Here is a 26750-nt window from a genome sequence, read left to right on the forward strand (position 1 = left end):
TGATGTACTTGTGGGGAGGAAGGTGATCTCCGAGTCTTAGTCTTCCGCCATCTTGAAGCTCCTCCAAGGCTCTTTTGTATTTGTCTTTTCCTGTCCCTTTAGATTTGGAGAAGCAACCTACTTCAAATGCCATTTCCAGGAGGCACCCACTTCCACTCTGTATAAGTCTTCACACTAGATGCCTTTTCTGGTGACCCCTTACTGTAAGTTAGTTCCCAATGACTCAACTCAGAGCCTCAAGATATAATCTAATTTTCGCAAACCAGTTAATGGATTGGTTGTTTGGGGGTCAGTGTTCTATGCTGAGTTAATTGTTTATGTGTCAGTCAGAGTGTAGAAGGAAACAAGGAGTTATACAAAATGTCAGCTGACATTTAGGAGAAGGAAGAGGATACTTCTATTTGGCACCATCAAGTGAAATGGTTTCTTTCACATTTTTCATTTCATTTTTCTCTTAGTTCTAAAGCAGTTTCATAAATAGCCTTGCTATGTTGTTGATTGCACATTTGTATTATTTATCAGCATCTCTGCTAATAGATTATAATCCTTTAAGTTATTTGTTTTGAAGACAATCTTAGAAAAGGAAATACTAATTTAATGATTATGAATATTTTCTGACTCCTTTTAAATTTTGAAACAAATAATTTTAGACTTACAGAACAATTACAGTAGTACAGTGTTTGAATGGTGAAACAGCCTTTCCTAAAGATAACACTTTACATAACCATAGCACAGTTGTCAAAACTAATAATTAACATTAGTACATTACTATGAATTAAAGTACAGGCTTTATTTGGATTTCACCAGCTTTTTATTAATGTTCTCTTGCAACCAGTCATCATGTTTCCTTAGTCTCATCTGATCTGTGACAGTTCCTCAGTCTTTCCTTGTCTTTCATAATCTTGGGACTTCTGAAGAGTACTGATCAATTATTTTGTAAAAGTTTTCTTAATTTAGGTTTGTCTTATGTTCCCTCATAATTAGACTGAGGTTATGCATTACTGGAAAGAATAACACTGATGCAAAGTGCCTTTATTAGTGCATGTTTTCTGGAGGTGCATGATGTTGATATGTTAAATTGTGCTGACTTTAAATTTGATCATTTGGTTAAGGCAGTGTCTGGCATATTTTTCCAGTGTAAAATTACTATGTTTCCCCTTGCAATCAATATTTGTTTTGTGAAAAATACTTTGAAATAATGCAAATATACTCTTTGTCCTTAAATTTTTGTCCACTAATTTTAGCATCCATTTTTGGATCTTGTTTGCTGCCATGATGTTTCCATGGTGTTCTAATGGAGATTTTCTATTTCCTTTATTCCTTCTGCATTTATTCATTAGATTTTTTTTTCTGTAAAGACTATCCACCCTGCACTAATTAATTTATTCAGTTACTTTTATATCAGTTTGAACTCAAAGATATTTACATTATTCTTTGGGTTACAATCCAATATTACTACTTATTTTATTGCACATATTGTTCTTTGGCTATTAGGTGTGGCTTTTATGCCCTTTCAACATACTCATATCTCTTTTTTATGTTGTTCAAGAATTCCCTCACTTTCTGTCATCACACAATTCTCTAGATTTTTTTTCTGAGTTGTAGTTCATTCATAGACATACCACAGTTTGTTTATCCATTAACCAATTGAATGACACCTGAGTTGTTCTGAAATGTTCCTGTTTATTTTGTCTTATGAATTGAACTGCTATAAACCTTTATACACAGGTTTTGTGCAAACATAAGTTTTCATTTCTCTTGGATAAATACATAAAAGTGGGATTTCTGGGTCATACAGTATGTGGCTGCTTAACTTTATAAAAAACGGTCAAGCTCTTTTCCGAAGTGACTGTACCATTTTCATTTCTACCAGCAAAGTGTGAGAATTTTAGTTTCACATACTTACTAGCACTTGGAATTGTCAAATTTGGGGGGTTTGTTTTTGTTTTTTACTAGCCATTCTAAAAGATGTGTAGTGAAATATTAGTGTGGTTTTAATATCTATTTCCCTAGTGACTAATGATGTTGAGAAACTTTCATATAATTACTTGCCATTCATATATCTTCTTTAGTGAAATGTCTCTTCGTCCATTTATAAAATTGGGTTGTTTTATTATAGAGAATATTATTTATAGATTCTGGGTAAAAATTATTTGTCAAAATATGATTTGTAAGTGTCTGTGACATGTCTTTTTCATTGTCTCCATGGTGACTTTTACAAAGCAAAAGTTTTAGATTTCTATAAACTCCAAATTACTTTTTTTTTAATGGTTCATGCTTTTAGCATTGTATCTAAAAACTCATTCTCTAACCTAAGAACATACACATTTTCTACTCTTTTCTTCTACAAGTTTTATGGTTCAATGTTTTAAATCTTGGTCTATTATCCATTATGAGTTTATATCTACATAACACATGAGGTGCAGGATGAAGTTCATATATTTGCAAACAGACATCAAATTGTCCCAGCATCATTTTTGAAAAGACTATATATATGAGGGTATGTGTGTGTTTGACAAACATATATGTATGTATCTGTGACAAATACATTTATCATACATATGTATATATTAATAACTATGAGTTTTTATTTCAGGTCTTTGAAAGTGATATTAAAGATAGTTTTTTAGAGGTAAAATTGTAAGTCGCTCAGAACACTGAACAATATTAGGTAGGTTAAAATAATTTGAGCCTGGCTCATGTAGGTAATTAAAAGATAAAAGAAATAATTTTTAGTGATTTATTACATTTATATATAATTAAACCAAATGCTTTGTTTGGTTTACTATGCAAATATAACATACTTTTATTTCAAACATAGTGTTTATGTTTTTATGAAGCAAGTTTAAAAACAAACAGTGTGGAATATGAAATACACTATGGTTTTTCTTAAAGTTTTCTGCACTGACCTGGAAAAGGATGCCTCACTTAGGTAGTAAATATGGCTGTGTAGCATCTTCATTTTTCAGAATAATTTGATTTATATCATTTAAAATATAATAATTATTATAAAAATAAATAAATAAATATAAATAATTTGATTATATAATAAAATATCATTTAGGAAGACACTATAACTTGATTAAATTTGATTGTATCCTCATCTATCTTTATATTTGTTTCAAGGCAATTCCAAATTTATCAGACAAAAGGTTAATCACAGTGAGTCATGGCAATGGAGTGGGATGGCTATCATATAACCACTTTGGTTTAGACGTATTATGTGAGGTAATTCCATCATTAAAGTATAAAGCTTCAGAAATCCATAAGAGGGCATTGAGAACATCTGTGTATTCAGTAGCAATTTGATTTAGCAAGGAAAAGTCTTAAGGGAGACAGAGAGGGAGAGAAAGAGAGAGGGAGAGAAGAAAAAGAGATGAAGATGGTGGTAAAGGAGAAAATAAAAAATCACAGTTGCCAAATGGATATTCATAATAAAAATGTGAGAGTTGGAGACAAAAGAAAGCCAGATGAGAAACTTCATGCTTTATGTCAGAGACAAAGATTTGCAGATTTGTGATTGAAAGAGAGAGTTTAGGAGAGATGAACTAGGGGGGTTGTGGGAAACTGAAAAAGGGATAGATAATTAAAGATTGTTAGAAATTTTGCTAAGGGCTGTTAATTGGATCCTCTCTGACATTCTACAATTGGCTTTTTAAATAAGGCTTAGAGGTATTTCTCAGTTATTCTTATTTTCCAAACTGGTATTTATCACACTACAGTTTTATTTTAAAAACAGACTAAACCATGAAGATGTTTGGTTTTAAAACCAGTTTCTGTGCTATTATTATTTTATCTTCTTACACTATTTTCTGAAAAGAAATCACTCCCCAGCAACAGGTTTTATCATAAAATCTTTGAGAAATGGGATTGTAATCTCCACAGAGTCTGGTATAAAAATAAGGGAAAAAATACTTCTCCCTAAGATACATTATAATAAATTGAACCAGCCATTGATTCACAATTGTAGGATGTCAGGTGGCCTCTCAGGCCACATTTTAGGAGCTAATCTTGTTGGAGACACTGCTTAATTTTGTTATCTGAAAATACAACTGCAATTCTTCAAACAAACATATCTCCAGTATTTTATCTTTATTATTTGAAAGAATAATAATAATAACTCAATATAAGTACACTTTTGCCACACACAATTGCATTTGGTCTGTACCACAGCCCTGTGCAACAGTCTGAGGCATGATCAGTATTGTTTCCATTTTACCTTAAGAAATATGAGGCTCCAAAAGAAAAGTCACTTGTTACTGGCCATGTGGCAGAATCAGATTAACACCCAGGTGTTTGCAATCAAGCTTATGTTATTTCTAATATGTTGTACTACTTATTTTAAAATAATAAATCATAATTATTTTAGTTTTTTGAAATTAAAAACCTAATACAGTAAAATATTTTATTAATGCATTTATTAAAAATCAGTTTAGATGTTTTAAAGCAATAGAGTAACAGGATATATTACACATTAAATTTTTATCCATGTTTTACCATCATACATACAAAAATTATTGTATAGATTATTTAATTACTCTACTTAATGCTAAAATCTACCCCCTCTCTTAGCAAGAAATAAAGATATGAACACATTTCCATCAACAGTGGGATTAACGATAACTCATAAAATAAAATGAAAAATTTCTGCACAATGTTAGATTCAACCCAATGATATTCAAATAATTATTGATGTAAAGCTTAAATGTCTCTCTTAACTACAACTGCTGACTTTCTTTAGTTCCAGATAAATGTTTCCTTGTGAAAAGAATATAGCAGCAAGAATCTAGGACAAGTAGGAAGAAGACAGGAGAGAAGTTCTTCAGCCATTAAAGGTGCCTCAGAGTTCACCATCAATAAAGGATGAGCTCATTCTTCAGCGACGACACTCGCAAAGTGACATGTGCTAAAATCTCATCTATCCCAAGTTGTAAGAAATCTCCTTTCATCCCTGGAGATTCATTGTCATTTTCTTTCCCTGTGTTTCTTCAACAAACTGTAAGACCCAAAAGAGAGTTACCACAAAAAGGTCTTCATACACTAGAACATTATTACCAGCATTTTTTTAAACTTTTAAGTTTAACTTAAACTTTTTTTTTTATTCCCAGTAGAGTCCATGGAAGTCACAATTGGTCAAACATCACAGAGGTTTCACTGTGTAATTGACGCCAGCAGGAATCTTTGCATGAGGTAGATGAGGAGATAATCACCAGAAATAACTTCTAACATTCCATATTCATATTTTATTAGTTGAATGAGTTTTCCTTGGGTTTTATTATTTAAAAGACAAGAAGAAAGAAAAATGAAGGTGAGGAGGAGAATATTTATTCATTAGGAAATGCTTTATGAGAGAGAAAGAGAAAGAGAGGAATTTTTGGCTTCACAACTTAACCCAATCTTACAGGTCCTCATAGGATTAGGTTTCCTTAATTAGAATAGATAGAAGCTACACAAATACACTTATAAAATTGTGCCCTCTCATTGCTTATTATGAGGTCTTCAGTGGAATTTGAGTTAATTCAAAATGCTTAGCTGGCTTTGTTTTCTGCTACAGTTTCTTAGCCTGGACTAACAGAATAATTGCTTCCTTTTTCCACCTCAGGTTAATATTATAGATCTGTTTTAAGGTCCTAAAGAGAATCTGGCAGCATGAGAAAGCAATTATAACTCAATTTCATGTTTCCCAACAAATATGTGTCCTTATGAGACTTTAAACCAGAAAAAAAAAAAAAAGAGAATGAAGAATTCACATAGCAGCATAAAATCCCTGGTAGCAAACCACAAAGTGATATTATTACACTGGAAAGAAAGTATTTGCTGCTATAGGAAACATATACTTTTTACCACTTTTAAGTTAGAAATCACAAGTAACCTTCATATGCCTTTTGGCCACTGTGAAATTGTCAGACACAGGGTGACTCAGAGAAAAGGTGGATAGACACTTAAGAAATGGAAGAATTCCTGTTCTCTTTAGTCCTTACTCTATACTCAGCCTCCTTGGAGTTCTTTCCTACCCACAAGTGACTCATTTATTCATTCATCATAATTCTGAATTATTACTTACTTCATTCTGTAAGCATGACAGACAAAGTTCTGGAAGCAGGGGGTGCAAAGATGAGAAAAAACAATTTTTTTTTCAGTCTGCTTACAGTCTAGTAAGGAAAGCATCCAGACACAAAATGATATGATATACAGTCATCCTTCAGTTTCCTTGGGGGATTAGTTCTGAGACCCCCCACAGATACCAAATACATTATGCTCAAGTGCCTTATATAAAATGGTGTAGTATATTCATATAACTTACACACATCCTCCCATATACTTTAAATCATCTCTAGATTACTTATAATGCTTAATGCAATGTAAATACTATGTAAATAGTCACCTGAATGTAGCAAATTCTAGTTTTGCTTTTTGGAACTTTCTGGAACTTTTTTACCAAATATTGTGACCCATGGTTTGTTGAATCTGCAAATGCAGAACCTGTGGATACAGAGGCTGACTGTGTGCTTTGTTAGTTAAACACAAAGTGATATAGGTGCACTTAGAGGAATATGTCACAGCCATTGGGAGAGAGACAAGGAAGGATTCCAGGTAGGAGCTCATACCTGAGTCCAGTATTAAGTAGTAATTCAGTAAATCAAGCAAACAAAGGAGTGAGGGATACACCAGACATAGGGGCAAAACAAGTAACTTTGTGAGGTGAAGAATACATTAACTTATCTTACTGTAATAATCGTTTCACAGTATATATGTATATCAAATCATCACATTATATACCTTAAATTTACACTATGTTATTTGTCAATTACATCTCAATAAAGCTGGAAAAAAATTTTAAATGTCAGAAATCTGTAGGAGACATAATTCCTTAACAGATGATCACTTCTCTCTTCTTTTTTAAGAATATACAAGGATTTTTTTCAGTGGGGGAGACTATCAGAAGTTGAAATCAACCTAATTTTAACAATGGGCATGGGACTTCCCTGGTGGTCCAGTGGTAAAGAATCTGCCTTCCAAAGCAGGGTATGTGGGTTCAATCTCTGGTTGGGGAACTAAGATCCCACATGCCACAGGGAAACTACACCCATACGCTCTAACTACAGAGCCCACGTGCCACAACTAGAGAGAGAAAACCCGCACGCCACAACTAAAGAGAAGCCCGAGAGCTGCAAAGAAGAGAGTACAGGCAATAAGGAAAGATCCCATGTGCCTCACCAAAGATTCCGTGTGCCTGCAACTAAGACCTGATGCATTCATCCGATGATGGACACTTAGGTTGCTTCCATGTCCTGGCTATTGTAAATAGAGCGGCAATGAACATTTTGGTACATGACTCTTTCTGAATTGTGGTTTTCTCAGGGTATATGCCCAGTAGTGGGATTAATGGGTCATATGGTAGTTCTATTTGTAGTTTTTTAAGGAACCTCCATACTGTTCTCCATAGTGGTTGTACCAATTCACATTCCCACCAGCAGTGCAAGAGTGTTCCCTTTTCTCCACACCCTTGCCAGCATTTATTGTTTCTAGATTTTTTGATGATGGCCATTCTGTCTGGTGTGAGATGATATCTCATTGTAGTTTTGATTTGCATTTCCCTAATGGTTAATGATGTTGAGCATTCTTTCATGTGTTTGTTGACAATCTGTATATCTTCTTTGGAGGAATGTCTATTTAAGTCTTCTGCCCATTTTTGGATTGGGTTGTTTGTTTTTTGTTATTGAGCTGCATGAGCTGCTTGTAAATTTTGGAGATTAATCCTTTGTCAGTTGCTTCATTTGCAAATATCTTCTCCCATTCTGGGGGATAAAGAAGATGTGGCACATATATACAATGGAATATTACTCAGCCATAAAAAGAAGTGAAATTGAGATACTTGTAGTGAGGTGGATGAACCTAGAGTCTGTCATACAGAATGAAGTAAGTCAGAAAGAGAAAAAAAAAATACCGTATGCTAACACATATATATGGAATCTAAGAAAAAAAAAAGGTCATGAAGAACCTAGGGATAAGACAGGAATAAAGACACAGACCCACTAGAGAATGGACTTGAGGATATGGGGAGGGGTAAGGGTAAGCTGTGACAAAGTTAGAGAGTGGCATGGACATATATACACTACCAAACATAAAATAGATAGCTAGTGGGAAGCAGCTGCATAGCACAGGGATATCAGCTCGGTGGTTTGTGACCACCTAGAGGGGTGGGATAGGGAGGGTTGGAGGGAGGGAGACAGAAGAGGGAAGAGTTATGGGAGCATATGTATATGTATAACTGATTCACTTTGTTATAAAGCAGAAACGAACACACCATTGTAAAGCAATTATACGTCAATAAAGATGTTTAAAAAAAAAACTGTTAACTACAGATACATGACTTCATGCATTTGTCAAAATCCATAGAACAGTACAACACAGAGAGTAAACCTTGATGTAAACTGTGGATTTTAGTTAATAACAACGTATCAATATTGGTTCATAAATTGTAACAAGTGTACCAAACTAATGCAAGATATTAATAATAAGGGTAACTCTGAGGGGTATATAGGAATTTTCTGTACTATCTGCTCAATTTTCTATAAACCTAGACCTGCCCTAAAAAATAAAGTCTCTTAATTAATATTTTTAAATAAAAAGACCTGATGCAGCCAAAAAAATAAGGAAAATAAATAAATATTTTTTAAATGGGCATTCTGAGAAGAGAAGGGAGAGAAGAGAAGAGAAGAGAAGAGAAGAGAAGAGAAGGGAATGGCTTGCAACTGAGGAAAACAGGTGACAGGTAGCAAAGCCTGGTGATGTTAATAACAGTAAAGATACAAATAACAGTTTGCATGAAGTGAATCAGTCCTTACTCCACTGTTTATATGCTTTAAAAATACTAAAATAAGAAACAGATTCAGTAAGCTCCAGTACTGCTGGGGCATAGAATCCAAGTGCATGGAGTGGCATGAGATGAGCCTGAGAGGTAGTAAGGCATCAAATCATGCAGAGACTGTTTCCCAAGGGCAATAATAAACTAATGAAGAGAAACATGAATAGACTTTTATTTACAGATTACTCTAACTATAGGAGGGCATTTGGGTGAGCAGGATGACAACAGCACAGCAAACATTTGCCGAGTGTTTAATATGGGCTGGGTAATAAGGATAGTATCTAAAACTACTAACTTTCTGAGTGTTAACCACATCTCAGACCCTTTATATACATCATTTTATTTAATCCTTTTCAAGATTCTTACAAAATATAGCATAATTACCCAGTTTTACAGATAAAGGAAACAGAGGCACAGATGAGCTAAGAAAATTGTCAAGGTTAGATCAATTGCCCAATTGTGGAGTCTGGATTCAGATCTAGATTTCCTGACTTATGAGCACATGTTCTTAATCTCCAATATTGTTATTTTTTGTTTGATTTTTAAGATGGTTGAGACTTGACTAGTCTAAATTATAAAAGACAAGGAAATCATAGGAATATAATGAATTACAGAAGTAAGACAAAATAAGCAATGACACAATATTGCCTAGAAATGAGGGGGCATAATTCACAAATGAAGAGACAAAAAGAAGCTGGTGTATGTGAGCTCATTGTGTACAGTTTGCATCTGGTTGCTTCTATTTTCTAAGCAAATTATCTGCTGATGAATGGTCATAGTTTGGAAAAAAATGGTATATATATATTTTAATAAAACATGAAGAGTGCTGACTAGGACAATATAAACAAATTGTATGTCACTATTAAAAATCTGTTTGAGGGACTTCCCTGGTGGTCCAGTGGTAAAGAATCCACCTTCCAATGCAGGGGATGCAGGTTCAATCCCTGGTTAGGGAATTAAGATCCCATATGCTGTGGGGCAACTAAGCCTGCACACCACAACTATTGAGCTCACATGCCTCAAAGAGAGAGCCCGTGTGCCACAAACTACAGAGCCCATGCACTGTGGAGCCTGTGCACCACAACTAGAGAGAGAAAACCCACATGCCACAACTACAGAGAAGGCCGAGTGCTGACATGAAGAGACTGCACACCTCAGTAAAGATCCCACATGCCGCAACTAAGACCCAATGCAGCCAAAGACTAGTTTTTTTAAAGAAAATAAATTAAAAAAATAAATATTTAAAAAATTCTGTTTGAAATTAATGATAATTAATTTATGCTAAGAGTAATACAGATAAACTGGATTAACATTTATGGGTGAAAATTAACCGCATGTACATATGTACAGACCATGGTTGAAGCCCTAAGGAGAAATGACAAACTGGAGAATGTGTATACCAGGATTTGAGGTAGAAAAATTCCAGGAAAGGGAAAGTCTTTCCTTGATATAGGAGCATCTTCTGTCTAAGTCAGTAGGATTCCATGTGAATAGCCTGACCCAGCCATTCTTTTTAGACAGAGTGCAGAGGTAAGGAAGGAACAAGTATCCTTATGTTGGGAGACATCTTAGCTTTGTTATTACCAGAAACAAAGGCATGAGGTGGAAAACCATACTTTGTAAGTTAAAGATTTAAAAAAACACCCTGTAAAATAGAAATTTCAATAGGAAACATGATCTCAGCATATCTTGTAAGTCAGGTTATGCTTATGTTTTTTTCTTATTTGAAAGTGTTACCCAGAACTGAAAAGATATGCTACCTGAGGATGGACTAAGTTAAAGGACAAAGAAAAAATAAAAAATAAAACATTACACAATTGTCAATTAGTAACACTTTTATTTTAAATTATATTTTCTGTTTCTCTTATTACAACACAAATAGATTAAAAATTCTGTATCTGTCTTTAATCTTTGACAATGGTGAAGGAATCTTGAAAACTTTAATGTATTTTGATAATGATTTTTAAAAAACACCTTTGCTGTTTATTCATTGTGTGATTAATTCAATATCATCTAAGACTGTTGGAGTGTGTGGTAAAGAATGGAAAATCAGAGATCAATCAAGATGGTGGAGTAAGAGGGCAAGGAGCTCACCTCCACCACAAACACATAAAAAATACATCTATATGTGGAACAACTCACACTGAAAACTAACTGGAAACTGGCAGAAGGACTCCTGTACAATCAAGACTATAAGAAATATCACATGTAATCAGGTAACAAGGGAAGATTGGGACAGGACCTGTGCCCCTGGGAGGTGACTCAGGGGAAATGAGAGGATGCCTAAGTGAACACCTGCCATGGGGATTGAGGAGTGAGAACTACAGATTGGGCACCCCAGTCCTGGTGTCCTACACAGGGAAGACAAGCCCCTTTGGATGGTTGAATACCACTGAGACTAACAGGAGGGCCATGGGAATCCTGGACTCCATTTGTGAGGTGTGTGCCCGTGCTGGCTTGACCCAGAGTCAGGGTGGAAAGAGGTCCACCCTGGAGGCTGACAGGTTTCCGGTGACCACCTTGCCATGCACCTAAGCCTGACCTGAATGAACACTCCAGCCCTTCTCACTCCATGGCACAGGACAGCACTGAATCTGAGGTAGTCACTATCGAGGAAAATACTTAACTATAGGATGTAAAGGTGACCTGGTGCTGGGTCATAGTCTGGGTGTGGAGGCAGCAGCCATTGTTGGTGCTTACTCAAGTAGTGCATCAAAAGCAACTCTGATCTCTGCAGTTGGCCACTTTAGCACACCTCATCCTGATTCTCACTGTGGGTCCACACAGGCCCCACCAGCTCTGCAGTGTGACATCACAATAGGATGGGGGCAACAGAGGCTAAGGACAATAATGAGATGTGAGTGAGAAAGGACGGTTGCAGTCAAGGCTGTGTCTAAGTGGAGCAATGGAAACAATTGTTGGCATAACTGTGGAAACAAATGCACAAGCAGTGCATCAGAGAAAGCTCAGACCTCAGTCTGCAGCCAACATGAAGCAAGAGCCCACATAGGTCCATGTGCTTCAGACCTCCTCCTTTCTGGGGCAAGTATCCCGATGCTGGGAGAAGGGAAAGCACACACTTAAAGGGAGCAGAACCAGCTCAGGCCAGACCCTCAGGGCTTCTGCTCCAGCAACTTGAGATCAGACCCCACCTCCCAAGGGCAGTGATGGTCACTAAGCAGAGGGGAAGTCCCACCTCACACCTGGTGACAGCACTAGCTCCCTCTATCTCCAGCCTCACCCCCTACCAAGTTGATAGCTGCCTGCACACCCTGAGGTAAGGTGTGACTTGTTTCCACTTCAAATCCAGCTCTACCATCAAGCACATTAGGCATACACAGTATGTATAGGGATGTTCCCATGTAAAAGCATTATTTGAAGGTTGCAATAGGCAACTGTTTCACGTAAATTCATAGAGACAGAGAAAGTTAAGCAAAATGAAAAGGCAGAAGAATTGCTCTCAATTGAAAAAGCAAGAGAAAATCCCCCCAAAAAAATAATAGTAAAAGAGAAAGACACAATTTAACAGATAAAAAAATTCAAAGCATTAATAATAAAAATGTTAACCAAGATAGGAAAATGAATGGGTGTCCACTGTGAAAGTTTTAAAAAGGAACTAGAAAATATAAAAAATACCCAATCAGAAATAAATAATTCACTAACTGAAATTAAAAAGAAAAATACTAGAAGGAATGAATAACATACAAAGTGATACAGAAGAATGCATAAGTGATCTGGAAGATAGAATAATGGAAATCACCCAATCAGAACAGCAAAAAAAGAAAAACAATTTTTTTTTAATGAAAACAATTTAAGAGATATCTGTGATAACTTTGTGTACCAACATTCCCATTATTGGAGTTCCAGAAAGAGATGAGAGAGAGAAGGGGATCAAAAATTATTTGAGGAAATTATGACTGAAACTCCCAAACCTGAAGAAGGAAACAGATATCCAGGTACAGAAAACACAGAGGACCCCAAACAAGATAAACCCAAACAGACCCAAACCAAGATATATTATAATTAAAATGGCAAAATTTAGAGAATTCTGAAGTCAGTAAGAGGAAAACAGTCATATACAAGGGAATCCTCATAAGGCTATCAGCTGATTTCTCTGCAGAAACTTTGCAGGTCACAAGAGAGAGGCATGACCATCTATTCAAAGTACTGAAAGGGAAAAACCTGCAACCTAAAATACTCTACCCAGAAAGATTATTATTTAGAATAGAAGGAGAGATAAAGATATTCTCAGACAAGCAAAAACTAAAAGATTATTATCGGTATGAAACCTACCCTAAAAGAAATATTTAAAAAAAAGAGAAATGTTAAAGGGTCTTCTCTAAATGGAAAAGAAGTAAGAATTTATAGGACAGTGAAAATCTTATTATGAAAAGCAAATATAAAGTAAGGACTGAGGATCAATCAACCATGTTTATAAGCAAGTACGAAGACTGAAAGACAAAAGTTGTAAAAGCAACTATAATTGCAATAAACAGTTAAGGTTTAAACATGAAGAAGTAAAATATGACATCAAAAACAAAATGTGAGAGAGGGGAGTAAAAAATGTAGATCACTTAGAGTGTGTTTAAACTTTAATGACAATGAGTTTAAAACAAGTAGATATAGTTGTAGGTCAACATACATGAATCCCATGGTAAACACAAATCAAAAACCTACAATAGATACACAAAAACCAAATGAAAGGAACATAAGCATACTATTAAAGAAAATCATCAAACTCCAAGGGAAGAAACAAAAAGAAGTAACAGAGAAGAACCATAAAAACAACCAGAAAACAAGTAATAAATTGGCTATAAGTACATAACTATCATTAATTACTTTAACTGTCAATAGATTAAATGCTGCAAGCAAAAGACATAGGGTGACTAATTGGATAAAAAGAACAGGACCCTTCAATATACTACCTACAAAAGACTCACTAAAGACACACAGAGTTTGAAAGTGAGGGGATATAAAATATTTCATGCAAAGAGAGATGACTAGAAAGTGGGGTAGCTATGTTTATATCAGATAAAACAGACTTTAAAACACAGGTTATAACAAAAAACAAAGAAGATATTATATAACAATTAAGGGATTTATACAAGAGGAGGATTACACTTGTTAACATTGTCACCTAACACAGGAGTACCTAAATATATATAGCAAATGCTAGCAAATATAAAGGGAGAAATTGACAATAATACACAAATATTAGAAGACTTTAACATCGCACTGACATCGAGAGACAGATCATCCAGAAGGAAGATCAATAAGGCAAGAGTAGTCTGAAATGGCAAAATAGCACCGTTAGACTTAATAGATATCTATAGGATATTCCACCCCAAAACAACAGAATGCACATTATTTTCAAATGCACATGGAATGCTCTCCAGGATAGATCATGTGCTATGCCACAAAACAAGTGTCAACAAATTTAAGAGGATAGAAGTTATATCAAGCATGTTTTCTGGCAGCACTATGAAACTAGAAATAAACCACAGAAAGAAAAATTGGAAAAGAACAAAACATGTGGAGAATAAAAAACATGCTACTAAAAAAACCAGTGGGTCAATGAAGAAATTAAAGAGGAAATCAGAAAATACCTCAAGACAAATGAAAGTGGAAACAAAACACCCTAAAATCTATGGAATGCAGCAAAAGTAGTTCTAAGAGGGAAGTTTATGGTGACTAAGTCCTCCCTCAAGAAACAAGAAAAATCTCAAACAACCTAACATACCATCTAAAGGAATTAGAAAAAGGAGAAAAAGCATAGCCCAAAGTCAGCACAAGGAAGGAAATAGTAAAATCAGAGAGGAAATGCATAAAATAGAGATTTAAAAAAAATTATAAAAAAGATCAATAAAACTAAGAGATGTTTTTTTGTAAAGATAACCAAAATTGATATACTTTTAATTAGGCTCACCAAGAAGATGAGAGAGAGGACCCAAATAAACAAAGTAAGAAATGAAATAGGAGAAATAACAACTGATACCACAGAGATACAAAAATTGATAAGAGGATACTATGAACAGTTAAATGCCAACAAACTGGATAACCTAGAAAAAATAGACAAATTTCTAGAAATATACAGCCTTCCAAGACTGAATCAAGAAGAAATAGATAATTTGAAGAGACCAAACACTAGTAATGAAATTGAATTAGTAATTAAAAAATCCTTCAAAAAAAAAGAAACAAAAGTGCAGGATTGGATGGCTTCACAAGGGAATACTACCAACCATATATACAAAAATTAATACCTACCATTCTCAAAGTATTACAAAAAATTGAAGAGGATAGAACACTCCCCAGTTCATTGTAAAAGGCCACCATTACCCTGATACCAAAGTGAATCAGCTATATTTATACATATATCCCCATATCTCCTCCCTCTTGCATCTCCCTCCCATCCTCCCTATCCCACCCCTCTAGGTGGTCATAAAGTACCTTGATACCAAATCTAGACAAAAACACTAGAAAAAAAAAGAAAATTACATGCCAATATCTGTGATGAATATAGATACAAATATCTGTGACAAAATATTAGCAAGCTGAATCCAACAATATATAAAAAGAATGACACCACACAGTGATAAAGTTGTATTTATTCCAGGGACACAAGGATGGTTCAATATTCACAAATCAATCAATGTGATACATCATATACATATATATATATATATATGTGTGTGTGTGTGGGTGTGTGTATATGTATGTGTATATATATATATATATATGTACACACATATAATGGAATATTCCTCAGCCATAAAAAAGAATGAAATTCTGCCATTTGCAGCAATGTAGATGGACCTAGAGAATATTATACTTAGGAAGTTAGTCAGAGAAAAACAAATATGGTGTGATATTACTTTTATGTGGAATCTAAAAAGTAAAGCAAATGAGTGTATATAGCAAAACAGAAGCAGACTCACAGATATAAAAAACAAAGTTTACAACAACTGCTAAAGGAACTTCTCTAGGCAAGAAACACAAAAGAAGGAAAGGACCTACAATAACAAACCCAAAACAATGAAGAAAATGGGAATAGGAACACACATATCGATAATTACCTTAAATGTAAATGGACTAAATGCTCCCACCAAAAGACACAGATTGGCTGAATGGATACAAAAACAAGACCCATATATTTGCTGTCTACAAGAGACCCACTTCAGACCTAGAGACACATACAGACTGAAAGTAAGGGGATGGAAAAAGGTATTTCATGCAAGTGGAAACCAAAAGAAAGCTGGAGTAGCAATTCTCATATCAGACAAAATAGACTTTAAAACAAAGACTATTAGAAGAGACAAAGAAGGACACTACATAATGATCAAGGGATCAATCCAAGAGGAAGATATAACAATTGTAAATATTTATGCACCCAACATAGGTGCACCTCAATACATAAGGCAAATACTGACAACCATAAAAGGGGAAATCGACAGTAACACATTCATAGTAGGGGACTTTAACACCCCACTTTCACCAATGGACAGATCATCCAAAATGAAAATAAATAAGGAAACACAAGCTTTAAATGATACATTAAACAAGATGGAGTTAATTGATATTTATAGGACATTCCATCCAAAAACAACAGAATACACATTTTTCTCAAGTGCTCATGGAACATTCTCCAGGATAGATCATATCTTGGGTCACAAATCAAGCCTTGGTAAATTTAAGAAAATTGAAATTGTATCAAGTATCTTTTCTGACCACAACGCCATGAGACTAGATATCAATTACAGGAAAAGATCTGTAAAAAATACAAACACATGGAGGCTAAACAATACACTACTTAATAATGAAGATATCACTGAAGAAATCAAAGAGGAAATCAAAAAATACCTAGAAACAAATGACAATGGAGACACAACGACCCAAAACCTGTGGGATGCAGCAAAAGCAGTTCTAAGGGGGAAGTTTATAGCAATACAAGCCCACCTTAAGAAGCAGGAAGCATCTCGAATAAACAACCTAACCTTGCACCTCAAGCAATTAGAGAAAGAAGAACAAAAAAACCCCAAAGCTAGCAGAAGGAAAGAAATCATAAAAATCAGATCAGAAATAAATGAAAAAGAAATGAAGGAAACAATAGCAAAGATCAATAAAACTAAAAGCTGGTTCTTTGAGAAGATAAACAAAATAGATAAACCACTAGCCAGACTCATCAAGAAAAAAAGGGAGAAGACCCAAATCAATAGAATTAGAAATGAAAAAGGAGAGGTAACAACTGACACTGCAGAAATAAAAGAGATCATGAGAGATTACTACAAGCAACTCTATGCCAATAAAATGGACAATCTGGAAGAAATGGACAAATTCTTAGAAAGGCACAACCTGCCAAGACTGAATCAGGAAGAAATAGAAAATATGAACAGACCAATCACAAGCACTGAAATTGAAACTGTGATTAAAAATCTTCCAACAAACAAAAGCCCAGGACCAGATGGCTTCACAGGCGAATTCTATCAAACATTTAGAGAAGAGCTAACACCTATCCTTCTCAAACTCTTCCAAAATATAGCAGAGGGAGGAACACTCCCAAACTCCTTCTACGAGGCCACCATCACCTTGATACCAAAACCAGACAAGGAGGTCACAAAGAAAGAAAACTACAGGCCAATATCACTGATGAACATAGATGCAAAAATCTTCAACAAAATACTAGCAAACAGAATCCAACAGCACATTAAAAAGATCATACACCATGATCAAGTGGGGTTTATTCCAGGAATGCAAGGATTCTTCAATATACGCAAATCTATCAATGTGATAAACCATATTAACAAACTGAAGGAGAAAAACCATATGATCATCTCAATAGATGCAGAGAAAGCTTTTGACAAAATTCAACACCCATTTATGATAAAAACCCTGCAGAAAGTAGGCATAGAGGGAACTTTCCTCAACATAATAAAGGCCATATATGACAAGCCCACAGCAAACATCATCCTCAATGGTGAAAAACTGAAAGCATTTCCACTAAGATCAGGAACAAGACAAGGTTGCCCACTCTCACCACTCTTATTCAACATAGTTTTGGAAGTTTTAGCCACAGCAATCAGAGAAGAAAAGGAAATAAAAGGAATCCAAATCGGAAAAGAAGAAGTAAAGCTGTCACTGTTTGCAGATGACATGATCCTATACATAGAGAACCCTAAAGATGCTACCAGAAAACTACTAGAGCTAATCAATGAATTTGGTAAAGTGGCAGGATACAAAATTAATGCACAGAAATCTCTGGCATTCCTATATACTAATGATGAAAAATCTGAAAGTGAAATCAAGAAAACACTCCCATTTACCATTGCAACAAAAAGAATAAAATATCTAGGAATAAACCTACCTAAGGAGACAAAAGACCTGTATGCAGAAAATTATAAGACACTGATGAAAGAAATTAAAGATGATACAAATAGATGGAGAGATATACCATGTTCTTGGATTGGAAGAATCAACATTGTGAAAATGACTCTACTACCGAAAGCAATCTATAGATTCAATGCAATCCCTATCAAACTACCACTGGCATTTTTCACAGAACTAGAACAAAAAATTTTGCAATTTGTATGGAAACACAAAAGACCCCGAATAGCCAAAGCAATCTTGAGAACGAAAGAAGGAACTGGAGGAATCAGGCTCCCAGACTTCAGACTATACTACAAAGCTACAGTTATCAAGACGGTATGGTACTGGCACAAAAACAGAAAGATAGATCAATGGAACAGGATAGAAAGCCCAGAGATAAACCCACGCACATATGGTCACCTTATCTTTGACAAAGGAGGCAGAAATGTACAGTGGAGAAAGGACAGCCTATTCAATAAGTGGTGCTGGGAAAACTGGACAGCTACATGTAAAAGTATGAAATTAGATCACTCCTTAACACCGTACACAAAAATAAGCTCAAAATGGATTAAAGACCTAAATGTAAGGCCAGAAACTATCAAACTCTTAGAGGAAAACATAGGCAGAACACTCTATGACATAAATCACAGCAAGGTCCTTTTTGACCCACCTCCTAGAGAAATGGAAATAAAAACAAGAGTAAACAAATGGGACCTAATGAAACTTAAAAACTTTTGCGCAGCAAAGGAAACCATAAAGAAGACCAAAAGACAACCCTCAGAATGGGAGAAAATATTTGCAAATGAAGCAACTGACAAAGGATTGATCTCCAAAATTTATAAGCAGCTCATGCAGCTTAATAACAAAAAAACAAACAACCCAATCCAAAAATGGGCAGAAGACCTAAATAGACATTTCTCCAAAGAAGATATACAGATTGTCAACAAACACATGAAAGAATGCTCAACATCACTAATCATGAGAGAAATGCAAATCAAAACTACAATGAGATATCATCTCACACCAGTCAGAATGGCCATCATCAAAAAATCTAGAAACAATAAATGCTGGAGAGGGTGTGGAGAAAAGGGAACCCTCTTACACTGTTGGTGGGAATGTAAATTGATACAGCCACTGTGGAGAACAGTATGGAGGTTCCTTAAAAAGCTACAAATAGAACTACCATATGACCCAGCAATCCCACTACTGGGCATATACCCTGAGAAAACCATAATTCAAAAAGAGTCATGTACCAAAATGTTCATTGCAGCTCTATTTACAATAGCCCAGAGATGGAAACAACCTAAGTGTCCATCATCGGATGAATGGATAAAGAAGATGTGGCACATATATACAATGGAATATTACTCAGCCATAAAAAGAGACGAAATTGAGCTATTTGTAATGAGGTGGATAGACCTAGAGTCTGTCATACAGAGTGAAGTAAGTCAGAAAGAGAGAGACAAATACCATATGCTAACACATATATATGGAATTTAAAAAAAAAATGTCATGAAAAACCTAGGGGTGAAACAGGAATAAAGACACAGACTTACTAGAGAATGGACTTGAGGCTATGGGGAGGGGGAAGGGTAAACGGTGACAAAGCGATAAAGAGGCATGGACATATATACACTACCAAACGTAAGGTAGATAGCTAGTGGGAAGCAGCCGCATAGCACAGGGAGATCAGCTCGGTGCTTTGTGACCGCCTGGAGGGGTGGGATGGAGAGGGTGGGAGGGAGCGAGACGCAGGCGGGGGGAGATATGGGAATATATGTATATATATGACTGATTCATTTTGTTGTGAAGCTGAAACTAACATACCATTGTAAAGCAATTATATTCCAATAAAAAGGTTAAAAAAAAAAAACTTAATAAAAAAACAAAGTAGTGATTACCAGTGTGGAGAGAAAAGTGGGGGGAGGGGCAAGATAGGGATATGGGATTAAGATATACAAACTATTAAGTATAAAATAGATAAAACTATTATGTATAAAGAGCAACAAGGATATATTTTGTAACAGGAAATTATAGTCATTATCTTGCAATAACTTTTATGTAGTGTATTCTGTAAAAATACTAAATCACTATCCTGTATACCTGCAACTAATATAATATTGTAAATCAATTATACTTCAATTTTAAAAAGAATGGAAAATCCATTTTTATAGTGTATTTACAAATAATAAATGTAATAAGCCCAAACTCATCATATCTAAATGACTATATTTAATCCATCAGCATCTATGCCATATTTCACCAAAATAGCAAGAAAAGATTTTCTAAGATCTGCGACCCATTAGAAAAGAGACTTTCCTTTTTCCTTCAGAGAGATGTAACCTTGAGTCCTCTTTTTACTAGTACAAAACAATATGTAATTAACAATTTTAGCACTTGACATTCTTATCTGTTGGACAGTGGAAATTCTATACCCAAACTAAAAGATTTTGAAAGCAATTTCAAAATAAAAATAAAAACTACTATTTTGGGCTGAATAATACACCCCTCCACCAAGAAGAAAAAAATGTCCATGTCCTAATCACCAGGACCTGTGAATATGTTACCTCACATGGCAAAAGAGACTTTGCAGCTGTGATTAAGAGTCTTGAGATGGGAGTTAGCTATTATATTCCAGGTGGGCCTAATGATGTACTCATATGGGTACTTATAAGAAGGATGCAAAAGGGGGCCTTCCCTGGAGGTCCAGTGGTTAAGGCTCCATGCTCCTAATGCAGGGGACCCAGGTTTGATCCCTGGTCAGGGAACTAGATCCTGTATTCCGCAACTAACTCCCTGCATATGACAACGAAGATACCGCATGCCATAACTAAGACCCAGGGCAGCCAAAATAAATAAATAAGTATTTTTTTAAAAAAAGAAGGATACAAGAGGGTCAGAAGTAGAGAAGGTGAAATAACAAGAGAAGAACTGGGAAAGAAAGAGAACTGAAGATGCTATGCTGATGGCATTGAAGATGAAGGAAGGGGTCATGAGCCAAGGAATGTAGGTGATCTCTAGAAAGTGGAAAAGACAAGGCAACATGTTCTCCCCTAGTGTTCTACCAATGTTCTCCAAGAGGAGCCAGCCTGGATAACACCATGTCTTCAGACCAATGAGCCTGTTTGAGGACATCTGAACTCCAGAAGTATAAGAGAATAAAGGTGCATTGTTTTAAGCCACTAAGGTTGTGGCAATTTGTTGCAGCAACAATAGAAAACTAATATAACTACGCTTTCATATTGTCCTCACCACCCAATACCCAATACTGGGAAAACAAAACTTATAATCTACTTTGAGAAATATTTCTTCCCCATTCAGGAGGGTATAGATGAACTAGTGAAAAACAGTAAAATCAGTTCATCTGTCACAGGCTTATGGTAGCATAGTATGCACAAAAAAATAGAATATGGCACCCATGTTTACAGATGCACATAATTTTTTATATGAGAAAATAGCCTCTTAAATGCCCAAGCCCATGTCATGTTAGTCATCTGAGCACAAAAACATTCTCATTCTCTAATTGTTGTTTTTCCATACCTTAGGAAACTAAAGTTCTTTAAGGAAATTAATTTTCCTTAAAGCAAGTCTTCTTTAAATCTCACAAACACAATCTCTGCTTCCTGCCATCAGCCAGGATTGACAATAAATGTCTTGGCGAGTATACATCTGTAGAGCAGGGGATGGATTTTAGGATTAAAAACCCTGGTTTTAAGTCCTGGCTCTGCTGCTACACTTGAGCAAGTCTCTTAAGCTCTCTGAGCTTCAGTTTCCACCATCTCTAGACCATGATTGATAATGCCTACTTCGGGGAAATATGAAAATTAAATGAGATGATAGGTGACTGAATAACATGTAATCATTGCAGTTAATAACATAATAAATAATGCCATTTAAGTAATGTAATACATTTACCTAGGTTTAATACTTGTTATATCATCATCATAGCACCTCTTAGTTGGCAGTAAGTGGATTTGACTGCTTTCCCCACTTGGTTAAAAAAAAAAAAAAACTCCAAGCAAATGTCTTGTCCAAGAGCTATCAAATGGCAAAGCAAACACTTGAAACAAGGTCTTATGACTCCAAATACCACAATCTTGCCCCCTCAGGCCTGGAATAGAGCCTTTATTCTTCAAATAGAAAAAAGAGCAAAAAATCTTCCTAAAGTTTAACGGCATACTGTGATGACACAACAACGTTCATAAATTGGAGCTGATACCAGATGTGCAGGCACCACTCTCCTGAACACTGAAATGGGGCACATGTAACACAACACCTGTGATTGGAAATGACTACCACTGATCCTAGCACAATAGAGTTTTCATGAAAAAAGGTGCTTATTGAATGAAAAGATAAAGATTTGCCAGAAAATCCATCTGCCACACTAAAGTCCCTGCCCCAGAAAGCACTTCGCTGTCCCATTTCCACAATAGTATTATATTTGTGCTTCTGCAATATTTTTAGTACCTCTAGATTTTAATTTGAAATGGATTTTTAATTTAGTTTAACTAGGTACTGAATATCTAATTAATACTTAAAGCACTTCAGTTTGGATCAGAATGAAGATGCCTACTAACAATATTTAATGATTATTTAGGGCAATATTTCAAAAATGAGCATTCTAATGGTCTTACATAAATATTTGACACAGCTTAATTATCTTTACAAATATGAATAGAAGCTGAGGAAGTAATACCACTTCTCAGCAGGCATTCCTATCTAATAATGTGGGTGGTAAGTGGAATCCATTTGGGAAAACAAGGTTTCATGCTCTTTCTAATGAAATTTCTATTTTTTACTAATTCCTCAGAGATGAGACATTTAATGAGAAAACAAATCTCACTTTTGCGACTTTATCTTTATTGTTCTCTTCTATTTTTATAAATGCAGAGAAAGTGTCAGGTTCAGATGGTACATTTTCAAAACACTTATTGATACGGACACTGTCTTCTTCAGGATCTACCTAACTCTTAAGAATGCCATCATTATCATTACTGCCAGCAATCACAAATATTTTTATTGTCTATTATTTAGAAGTCATTATACCAAGTCTGGAAATAAGATAAAAATGAGAGTATTAACCATTATTTATGTCTTCACAACAAGTATACAGACCCATGGGAGTGAGGACTATGTTTTTCTTATTTATCTTTTCACTTTCAATCTTCTCTCAGGCATAGACAAAGGACTCTAGATTTTTTTCAATAAACAGATCTACAAAATTAAAATTATAATAGTAATGACCCCCTGGCTGATATTCCACCAGTTCCCTTAGTATGGTTTTCAGTTGTTTATGGCCAGCCTCCATTCTGCTTGGTCACTGTTCATGATTTACAGATTCTTAAATATTTTGAAAATCACTTATATCCATATCAAAGAAAAGTGTCTTAAAATGTAATGCATGTGAAAAAATTTTTAAAGGTTGAAAAATTGTTAATAATAATGATGGTGCTGATGATGGGGATGATGATTAAAATTAGAAAAATGAGCATAAAAGGGAAAATTAATAACATGTACCATGTTAATAACCAGGTTAATAAAGTAATAAAATTCTTAGAAATTCAGAAAGAGAGAAATTGATGGGTCTAGTCTAAACTAAGAAATATTTATAAAATATATTACACTTGAAGAGGTGTTAAATTACTGTTATGACATGATCAAATAAAAGGGAAAATTATTTTTGCAGGTCCAATTACCTAGCCATATAATTTTTATATTAAATGATGAGACATTCAAGTAAAATGTTTTACCTTTCTGAAAGACAGTAAGATTGGGAATTTTAACAAATGTAATAACAATGAATGGACTATTTTGAATGAATGGACAAAGGTAAAGAAAATTATGATGTCTTGATTAGTTTATTCTACACCAAATATTTCTGTATTTTTTAATGTAGAGATGGAAAGGAAAACAAAAACTAAAAATTAAAAATGGGTATAAAGGTTGCTAATTAAGCATATAAAATATGCTTAGTAAATATTTTAAAAATTAAATGCTTATCACTAATAATTTAACATTCAAAGTTAAAATATGATTTGAAGAAAACACAAAACTATCATTGCTGTAAATCAGACTACACAATAAAAAGGAAAAATATTGACATAATGTTGTTGAATGCATAAAATACCATGGTTTTGTTGGAATTTTAGATAAATGTGATATATTGGAAAACAATAGCACAAAGTAGGGAGATGAAATGGAATTTGCTTGAAATAAAGTCTCTATTTTTACCAAAATTTAGTATTAACCTAAAGTAGCTTGTGCAAAATTAAAATGCATATTATAATCTCAGAACAACCACTAACTCTAAAAATATAGTAAAAATATTAAATGAGACATTATAATATATCTATTTAGCACACAAAAAAGGCAATAAGGAAGAACAAAGAAAAAGTACATGAGACACATGGGAAACAAATAGCAAAATGGTAGATGTAAATCCAACAATAGCAAAAATTATAATAAATATAAATGCACCAAACCATCCAAAGGCAGAGATTATCAAACTAATTTTTTTAATAAGCTCAACTATATGTTATTTGTCCAAGCAACAATTTAGATTCAATGACAAAAATTGTTAAAATTTTTAAAAGATTAAAAAATTTATATCATACAAATGATAATGGTAAGTGAACAGAAGTGGCTATATTTTTAACACAGAAAGGTAGACTTTAAGACAGGCAATATCAATAGAGTCAAAGATCATTGCTTAATGACAGAAGAGTCAATTCATCAGTAAGATATAATAATTATAAATATGTATGCACCTAACAACAGAGCTCCAAAATGCATAAATCAAAAATTGACAAAATTGAAAGGAGAAACAAATTATTCAATGATAATAATTGGAGATATCATTGCTCTACTCTTAATAATTGACAGAAAACCTAAGCAGAAAATCATCAAGTACTTAGAAGACTGAACAACATTCTCAGCTAGTTTTGATAAATTCAGAAGTATTTAAAGCACACAAAGTATGTTTTCTGACCACAGTGGAATTAAATTATATACATATATATATATAACAGAAAGGAACTTGATAAATCTCCAACAATATTTTTTTATTGGAGTAAAATTGCTTTACAAGGTTGTGTTAGTTTCTGTTGTACAATGAAGTGAATCAGCTATATGTATACCTATATCCCCTTCCTCTTGGGCCTCCACTCCACCCATCAAGGTCGACACAGAACACCAAGCTGAGGTCCCTGTGCTATACAGCAGGTTCTCACTAGCTATTTTACACATGGTAATGTATTTATGTCAAACCTAATCACCTAGTTCATCCCACCCTCCCCTGCCCCACCGTGACCACATGTCTGGTCTCTACATCTACATCTCTATTCCTGCTCTACAAATAGGTTCATCTTTATGATTTTTCTAGATTCCACATATATGTGATAATATACGATATTTGTTTTTCTCTTTCTGGCTTACTTCATTCTGTGTAACAGACTCTAGGTCCATCCACATCTACAAATAACCCAATTTCATTCCCTTTTATGGCAGAGCAATATTCCATTGTATATATGTACCACATCTTCTTTATCCATTCATCTATCATTGAACATTTAGGTTGTTTCCATGTCCTGGTTATTGTAAATAGTGCTGCAATGAACACTGCAGTACATATGTCCTTTTGAATTATGGTTTTCTCTGGGTATATGCCCAGTAGTGGGATTGCTGGGTCATATGGTAGTTCTATTTTTAGTTTTTTAAGGAACCTCCATACTGTTCTCCATAGTGGTTGTATCAATTTACATTCCCACCAACAGTGCAAAAGGGTTCCTTTTTCTCCACACCCTCTCTAGCATTTATTGTTTATAGATTTTTTTTTTTTTTGCGGTACGTGCGCCTCTCACTGCTGTGGCCTTTCCCTTTGCAGAGCACAGGCTCCGGACGCACAGGCTCAGCGGCCATGGCGCACGGGCCCAGCCGCTGCGGCATGTGGGATCTTCCTGGACCAGGGCACGAATCCGTGTCCCCTGTATCGGCAGGTAGACTCCCAACCACTGCGCCACCAGGGAAGCCCTGTTTATAGATTTTTTGTTGATGGCCATTCTGACTGGTGTGAGTTGATACCTCATTGTAGTTTTGTTTGCATTTCTCTAATAATTAATGAAGTTCAGCATCTTTTCATGTGCCTCTTGGCCATCTGTATGTCTCCTTTGGTGAAATGTCTATGTAGGTCTTCCACCCATTTTTTAATTGTGTTGTTTGTTTTTTTGATATTGAACTCCATGAGCTGTTTGTATATTTTAGAGATTAATCCTTTGTCCATTGCTTCATTTGAAAATATTTCCTCCCATTCTGAGGGTTGATTTTGGTCTTGTTTATGGTCTCCTTTGTTGTGCAAAAGCTTTTAAGTTTCATTGGGTCCCATTTGTTTATTTATTTTTTTTATTTTCATTACTCTAGGAGGAGGGTCAAAAAAGATCTTGCTGTGGTTTATGTCAAAGAGTGTTCTTCCTATGTTTTCCTCTAAGAGTTTTATAGTGTCTGGTCTTACCTTTAGGTCTTTAAT

The sequence above is a fragment of the Leucopleurus acutus genome (genome assembly GCF_964270905.1).
Source record: "Leucopleurus acutus genome assembly, chromosome: 8".
Classification (NCBI taxonomy): Eukaryota; Metazoa; Chordata; class Mammalia; order Artiodactyla; family Delphinidae; genus Leucopleurus; species Leucopleurus acutus.